The sequence below is a fragment of the Leptonychotes weddellii genome, chromosome 13 (assembly GCF_054177405.1).
Source record: "Leptonychotes weddellii isolate Sample4059 chromosome 13, ASM5417740v2, whole genome shotgun sequence".
Lineage (NCBI taxonomy): Eukaryota > Metazoa > Chordata > Mammalia > Carnivora > Phocidae > Leptonychotes > Leptonychotes weddellii.
In genome coordinates this window covers 28,684,039-28,692,921 of record NC_138381.1, presented here as the reverse complement: position 1 = coordinate 28,692,921, position 8,883 = coordinate 28,684,039, and the positions used below count along the sequence as shown (strand labels likewise).

General features: G+C 38.2%; 1 pseudogene; it reads left to right on the top strand.

Moving 5' to 3' along the window:
• Positions 1-7,476: 7,476 nt before the first annotated feature.
• Positions 7,477-8,156, top strand: LOC102741045 (cleavage and polyadenylation specificity factor subunit 5 pseudogene; annotated as a pseudogene).
• The last annotated feature ends 727 nt before the right edge of the window (positions 8,157-8,883 follow it).

Genomic DNA, 8,883 nt, shown 5'->3' with positions numbered 1-8,883 from the left:
AACAACATAGGAAGTGGACACATTTTTATGAAACGATGGGATTATCTGGAAAAGCCGATCAGAGCTAAAGGCAACCATCTGGGGCCACCTCAGGCCTGCTTGGCCCCCAAGAAGGCTGTGGGATCAGTGTCTTGGCATTCACAGTATTTCAGTGTTGCCAAGGTCCACATCAAGGGGGAGCTCTGGTCTAGGGTACAGACACTTAAACAGCAGATTTATAGGAATAACATCTGAATGTCTGACTCTCCATAAGGTACTTGTATTGTCTTGGCGAGTTGGTCAGGGCAGTGGTTAGAAGTAGGATGGTCCACAATAGAGTTGATGAGATGTAAATGGTGGTTGCCTAAGAAATTTCTAGCTGTCTTATGTATAACTACTTAATGTCTATACTTTTCAGATCCTTCCAAAATAGAAATTTAAATCATTGCTCTAGCCCACTCCCCCCCAGTCCACTAAATTTTCTAATAACTAAACAGAATTACGATTTTTAGAATAGAAAAAATATTAATGTGAATAACTGCTGCAAATTCCATACATGCACACACACACACAAAAGCAATCATAGAAGTCCATTCTGAAATAATTAAAACCCTGTGATGTTGCCTGGCTTTCACTTACTATAACAATTTTTAAAAATTTATTTCACTGAAAAAAAAAATTTATTTCACTGTATCAAATTCTTTAGCCCTTAGGCAGAGGCACGGTCCTTGCTGAGTCTGTGGGTGGTCAAATCTCCACCTCAGTAGCCTTCCCTCGCTAGTCTCAGAAAACTTAAAGGCATCTAAACTATTTATGAACTTTGTGCTTCATCTGATTAAAACCTATGTGAACCATACTTTATTTTTTATGGTGCTTGTGGCAGTGCCAAAATCAGAAACACCAAGGCAACTAGGCAGTGGAGTTATTGGCATTCTGTTCATTAGCCTTTCTTCTCCATCATAACTGTTTCCACATTGAGTTCTTAGCTCTGAAAGAGAGAGAAAAGATGCCTGTTTATGAAATGTTTTCTTATATACTGCATACTTGAGAATGTAACAAGATCCTTTTCATTCCATTAAAAATTATTACTTTAGTAAATTCCAGGTTGAAAACAAATGACTACAGAATGATTTTTTTAAACATTTGGAAAGCTTGCTTTTTAAACAACTCCACTTCTATTGCACAGAAAAAGCCTCAACTATTTATTCATTTCATTTGACTACTTTTTAATCTCAGTTTTTATGAGGACACTAATGACCCTCACAGATTGTTACCCTCCAGTGAAATAACAGAGCTTTGGCAGCGGCTGGATTCCAGTTGAAGAGTTCTGAAACTCACTGTAAATCTTCCTGTTTTGTTGTTCTTCAAACTAGGCTTTGCCATCTGCCTTATGAATTGAATTTTTGTTTCAGTATTTCACATGATCTAAAATATGGTTATTGCCATCCATAAACTGAGGTTCCTGGAGAGTATTAATTAAGTCCAAAATATTGCACCAATGTGCACAGTGAAATACAACACAAATATCATGGCGTGACCATTATTATAACCCTCTCTGCATTCCATGATGGCTGTTCTCTCAAAAACCCAGAGACAATTTGGTTGTAACAGCCAACGAAGTTAAACCTGAAGACTTAAATTCAGGTGGATGAGATAAATTGAAACAGATCTTATTGCTCCCAAACACTCTCTTGGAAATAATGGCATCTTGACATTTTATCAGTCACTCAAGCGGTCATTCTCAGCAGTATCAGCCGGAGCTTGAAGGATAGAGCTGTAAAGAAAGGACTGTCAGCCATAAACATTCCTCAAAACCATGAAAACCACAAATGAGAGCTTAAGTAATGGAGGATGCAATACCCTTGATATTTCAACAATTACCTGCAACAACAGGCTTTGTTCAGAACCATGGTCATTTTTTCAAGAGCTTTACTTGTCAGCCCCAGACTAGGGTAACTGGAGAGAGAGAAGAGGAGAGGGAGGAGGGAAAGGGTGGAACTGACATTCTTAGGTTAAAAAGTGAACTTAAGTTGGCTGCATATTTAAGCTTATGGGAATTTTTCAACAGCAGCAAACTAGAAAAATAAATAAAAAAATAAAATCACTAAAGATTGAACCGAGGACATTAATATTGTTAAGCTTGTGGTGAAGCTTTGAGATCATTAGAAAGGCATTTACGCTGCTCAGCTGTTTCCTGTGTGGCCATTCCTGATGTCAAATTACAGAGGAGAAAAATAGCAGGGAATGCATTGCAGGGAAGAGAAGGTAGTAATGGGTAAGAATGTAAGTATGGGAAGGCAAAATGAATTTAACTTCATTATACCTCAGAAACACATCGCTGTGTTGTGGAAGAAGAAAGACTAATTTTAAATGGAGTTGGTGCTATTATCTTGGCAATTGGGACTCAAGAAAACTAAATGAAATTGAGTATACACCACAACCGAGTCACCCAAACTCAAGAGACAGCAAACGTGGAAAGGTTAAATGCCCTAGAAGTTGCCTTTGTGGAGTTTCTCAACACAAGAAATTAATGGTTACTCAAAGCAATGGATAAATATTAGCTGAAGACCATTAGCTGAGGAAAACACATCAGTGCATCATGGTTCTCAGGGCTTATCAGATCAATTTTAAATAAGTTTATCTTGGACTTTTCTAACATTTAATGAGGAACAAATTGTTGTTGTTGTTGTTGTTTTCTGTTTCCTGTACCCATGTTGACTTTTTGGTATTACCTAGGAGAGAACAATTAAAATAAATGGGTCTGTGACAAAGTGTTACTTTGCTTGTCTCTGAAGCAATTGGAAAAGGGTCATTTTATGATTGTTTCCTCCTATTCCACAGTTTATCATAATATTTAGGTTGGCTAGTAGACTCTTTAGATGAGACGAGAGTTTGAATGGTCACTTGGCTCTTTCCACAGACTTCATAGAGCACCCACCTAAACAATCTCAGATTAATGTGAATCTGCCTACTTTTCAGTAGCTCTCAATCCATGTTAATCAAATGGTCAGTCAATCTTCTTTATGTTTAACAAGGGCAAATGAAAACAAACCCAAAATATATATTACTGTCTATCTGGTGCCCATCACTGTGCTAAGTGTGAGGGGCCTTTTAAAAAATGAATAAATAGGGGCGCCTGGGTGGCTCAGTCGTTAAGCGTCTGCCTTCGGCTCAGGTCATGATCCCAGGGTCCTGGGATCGAGCCCCGCATCGGGCTCCCTGCTCTGCGGGAAGCCTGCTTCTCCCTCTCCCATTCCCCCTGCTTGTATTCCCTCTCTCGCTGTGTCTCTCTCTGTCAAATAAATAAATAAAATCTTTAAAATAAATAAATAAATAAATAAATAATGAATAAATAAAGCCCAAGTTTTTATCTCAAGAAGCTTAGTACCTAGTAAACCTAATTCACTCATATGATATAAGCCCATTTCTTTTGTCTCTAGGAAGGATGGAGGTAAAGTGCAATTATTTTATCCATAGTTTCTTGATTGTGTACAAGAAATACTGAAATCCAAAGCTTCCCAGTTAGGCATTAACAAACCACTTGGAGGAAAGCAGGGAGTAGTACATGAAGGTTGTAGAGATTGAGTAACAGCTTTATGGCTTGGGGTTCTGTGCCATCAGCTCTTCTTTGTCTCTTAGTCCAGGTTTACTTGGTTCCCCCACCAACCATTCTTGAAATCACAAAGACTTCTAGATATAAATTTGTCTCTTAAGTTTTACTTTGTTTTTTTGTTTGTTTTAACTTTCTTTTTCTATGGTTACACTCCCAAATTCAGTAAGGATTTTGCAAGACCCATCTAAATCTTTTGATAAGCAGCAAATAAAGCAACACAAACGTTCAACCAAATGGTCCAATTTTGAAAGTAGCAAGTGACATTTCTGCTTCCTTCAATGAACCATGCATTTCATCTTCATTAAGAGAATCACTTCATTTATTCTATGTCAGTAGCTCATAATAAGGCATCAGTAGAGTAGTGCTTATATGCTATGGCTTGGCTGACCTGTAAAACAACTTCCCATGACCCCAGTATTTCCCTTTGTGAACAGTACAGCATGAAATAGCCTGGTCCCACCCATATAGAACCTGCAGTATCACAACAAACAAAATAGCACAGAAGACCATGCGCACTTTTCATATATTGAGGACTGCCCAAAGATGTGAATCTGAGTACATTTGTTGTCTGAAAACACAGGTCATGAGTAAAGGAAACTTTGAGATTATTTTATGAAAGAACAAAAGACAAGTCCCCTCTAGTGATCTGAAAAGAAAAATGTGTCCCTTCAAAGGCATCAAACAAATGGAATATTCTTTTTTTTTTTTTTAAAGATTTTATTTATTTATTTGAGACAGAGAGAATGAGAGACAGAGAGCATGAGAGGGAGGAGGGTCAGAGGGAGAAGCAGACTCCCCGCCGAGCAGGGAGCCCGATGCGGGACTCGATCCCGGGACTCCAGGATCATGACCTGAGCCAAAGGCAGTCGCCTAACCAACTGAGCCACCCAGGCGCCCCAAATGGAATATTCTGAGTCTTAGCAATAGTGACATTGTTGTTCACAGTGGAGGCTCTACATAGGGGAAACCGATTGGGATAGAATGGTACTTAGATAAAGAACTTCTTACTTCATATTTCTGTTGTGCTCGCTTTGGCAGCACATATACTTCATATTTCTGTTGTGAATGTGTGTGTGCATGTGCATGCACATATAATCTATATGATCTGTTTAAACTTTTTAAGTATGCATAATTTTTTTGTGTTAAAAAGTTAAAAAGAGCAAAAATCTCACATAACTTCTAAGACGTAGTTTGTTTTTAATAAACACTGTTCATCTATATTCTTCAAAAGAAAGGGTGACCAATATCTATCCTACCCTGTACCCTTTCAGCTAGAACATAAATATCTTCTGTCCTGCTCATAACCAAAAACAAAGCAAAACAAACCTATGAAAAACAATAGTTGTTCTAAAAATTGCTTGGAGCCCATAATGTCGACCTCTCCCTTCCACCCAGATTATCCCTTTCCATTTCCTTGTTTATCACATTTTGAAATTCTCAGCTCCATATCCTGACTTCAAAACTTAACTTGTGGTCCACTTTGATTCAGATGATTCTCTGGCCTCCCACTCTGGATCTTCAGATTTCCCCTTTCCCATAGAAGAAGAGAAATTCATATCTAAAAGGTAAAGCATTTAGCAGGAAAGATGACAGAAACTAACCTGAAAAGATAGGAATCCAACAGGAAAGGTAGACAGCAAGAAGCATTTTGAGCAGAAAAGCAATTAAGCTATTGTCTGTCAACCCTCACTCAAATGCGAAGGACACTGTTGGATAGGGCCTCCGGGCTCAGCCAAGTAACAGGTGATGGGATGAGACCATATTGTTTCTCTTTCTGTTTCCTTCCCCACTTCATGTCTATACCTATTTCTCTTGTCTATTCAGCCAAACACGAGTAAACAAACTAACTTCTAAATTTTCTCTAGGAGTAGCAAAGAAGGAAAATTCTGTCCTTACACTTAAGGAAATTTGCCTGTAAATAGGGAGTGAAAATTTGTATTTGTATTAATAAGTAACTAAAAATAAATAAATAAATAACTGAAAATAGAAGTCCTTACTTTCTCCAAAAGAAATAATTTAGAAGCTCTATAGAGAGTGCTTGGCTTTACAAAGAAGGGCCAAGACCTGAATTTGGAAATATGGACAGACAGGAGCTGATTTTTTTTACATAAGAAAATGGGGGGGGAAGGGAAATACCAGATTTTGTTGGGATAGGGGTAGAGAGAAGAAAGAAGGAAGAAGAGAGAGAATGTCCCAGCAACTTACAGAAGGGTGAGGAGGACTTGTGATGAAAAACAGCCTAATATTTGATTCTAAGATTTTGCTTTGCTAGGATATAGACTCCCTTTTTCTCCCTAAACTTCCAGTAAAGTCTGAAAAATGCAAAAGACAAACAAAAAAACTGTTATTTTTGTGGAAATGAGAAAAATGGACTAAGATCCATGCTTGGATAGAGGCCACAGTGGAAATAAACAGGGAGAAAATACAAGATGGAAAATCTGGAATTCAGAGAAGGCAAGAAGCTAGAGCTAGACACTGACCTTGATAACATAACCTACCCTTGAACTCTTCAAAATCTTGGTGGAGGGCAATGTATTTTATGCAGGGCATGGAACAGGAATAAAGGCCAACCTAGATTTAGGAAGAAAGGATACCAAAGCTGACATCTGGGTTCTCATTGTGAGTAGCCATAGACTAGTGTATGTCTATGTCAAATATGTAATAAATACCAAAACATGCTAGAGAGAAAGAGATCAAAGCAGGGAGAGAATCAGGAAAGGATTTTAGAAAAAGGAGAGTTCAAAGCATGAGCCTCAACCTGATCTCACTAGCTAATATGAAATATGGCCACTTTGTTATAATGTTAATGCAATACCATCTGGAAGCTGTGTCTTGGCTTCAAAGGTTTTGTAAAGACACCCAAAGCCCATGGGGAGTGGTCATATGTAACCCAAATTTAAAAAAACTGAGGAAAATAAAATTTCTTCAAAGGATCTCCCAGGAGAGTTCTAGTTTTCTTTGATCTTTTCAGGTAAGGTCTAATGCTAGTGGTGTCTTTCCTATGAATTCCCCACATAGGAAATAGAGAATGTGAACTTAGAATCCCACCTGCTTCTAATGTGAGAAGAGAAATAGCATACTTGTCCGATGTCTTTGAATCTCACTTTTGACGTGCCTAACAATGTGACCCTGAGAAAGTCACTAGACTCTTCTGAGCTCCACTCTGTAAAGTAAGGGATGAAGGCAGCTACTTCATAATGTCATTAAGAGAATTATAAGACCTCATAAGTAAAGCACATTGCAGAATACCTAACAGTAAATATTCAATAAACTGAAATCCTTTTTCCTATCAAGAGGAATTCTTATCATAAGCCACTCCAACATAAAATTATTTTCTTTTAGATGTATATTCATTCATTTCTACAAATATTTGAATTTAATATATATTTATAATATTATGTTAGATGTTAGAGGAACTACCAAAAATATAACTTTCCCACCTTCTCAGAGTTTGTCATCCACCTGGGGACACGAGATATACACAACCACATAAAATAATTAAAAAAAAAAATACAAACGAATGTCATTAAGTGCCAAAGGGTGTAAACAGCATATACCACAGTATGGAGATTTCATTGTTTCTCTGAAAAAAATGAAGGATTATCAGGAAAAAAAATACTTTCAGATTATCAGAAAAAATGTATTGCTCATGCCTACTTAGTAGCTATTTAATTCAACATTCTGACCTCGGTTACTGGGTCAGACAAAGGTCCATCAATAAATCAATAGATATTTGATGAGCATCTATGATAATCAAACATTACTGATGTTCTCATATTAATGGTGGCTACTGCTGAGCAGAACGCAGAATACCACTGCCAGCACAGGGAAAGTTTCTGGGCCTCCCCCTTTCAGCTCACCACCAATTTCAGGAAATTACCAGCATGTTCATGGTGCTACAGAATTGCAGACTGGCCAGCCCCAAGTGGAGAGGAAGGGGCAGAGGAGGTGGGAGTATCAACCAGTTTGGCAACAAGTGTATCCAGATGACCAAGCCCCTTACCCTGGAATGCGCCATCAACCTGGACCCTCTTACTGATTATACTTCTGTTATAAAAAAAATCCCTCTATAAGGACAGCTCTGTTGCAGCTAGATTTCATTGCATGAGTGAGGAATTTGATAAAATTGGAAAGAGGAGGGTCATAGAAGGGGTTCTGATGGTGCATGAGTACTGGCTGGCCCATCCATACTGCTACAGCTGGGAACAACTTTAGGTCACCAAGTTAAGTGGTGAACTTAACCCAGGAGAAGAAGCTGAAGGACTAAAATGCTTAATGACAGTGATACCGGGCTGTCAAGGTCATTGATGATTGCATTGGTAACTGGCAGAGACCAAATTTTGAACCTCCTAAATATCCATGCATTTATGCACATATTACACAACCTAAGGAACGTAAGTTGTTTTTGGTTCAACTTCAGGAAGAAGCCTTGTTTGCAGACCCTAAAAACTGTAAGCTGGTAGCTGCACCATTGTTTGACTTGTATGATGATGCCCCAGGGTAAGGACCCATCATTTCTAGTCTCTCTCAGCTTTTGGGCAGGTTCAATTTTATATACAACTGAATTCCTGAGCAGTAGAGAAATAAAAGAAGCTGTCTCTATGAGCACAGCTATACACAGTGTAGAATAAATATGGTAGAAGAAATGTTTGGGGGTATTTTTTGTTTTATCTTTTTCCCAATCCCCAAAATGTCAGCTACTGTCCATTGTTTGAATAGTAAAATTAATACAAAAAACTAGACAGTGGTGTAGCCAAATATGAAAATGTTTAATTTACTTTTTGTTCTACTTATACATTTTTTTAATATATTAAAGAAAGTAGACTTCAAAAAAAATTTTCTAGCTAGCCCATATCCTCTTTAGGCCTCAATGTATCATATCAACCTTAACCGAATCTTATCATAACTACACTGCAGTCATGACTCTGCTTGTTTACATCTCATCCTTATCCTAGGCTTTTACTCTGGAGTTTTGTTTCAATGTATTGGGACCAATCAGCAGTCTCAAAGTGCTCATCAGCATATGACTTCTCTTTCCTTTCCTTTTCTTTCCCTTTCCTTTTCCCTTTCCCCCTTCCTTCCTCCCCCCTCCCTCCTCTCTTCCTTCCTTCCTTCCTCTTCTTCTCTTCCTTTCTCCCTCCCTTCCTCTCTTCCCCTCTCTCTGTCTCTTTCTTCCCAAAAGCCCCATTGGTGTCATTGCTCTAGGTGGTACTTTACAAGTTTCAATCAAGACAAGAATCACCAGGGCCCTTGTTAAAATGCAGATTCTGATTTCAGTAGGTCTGGGTGAG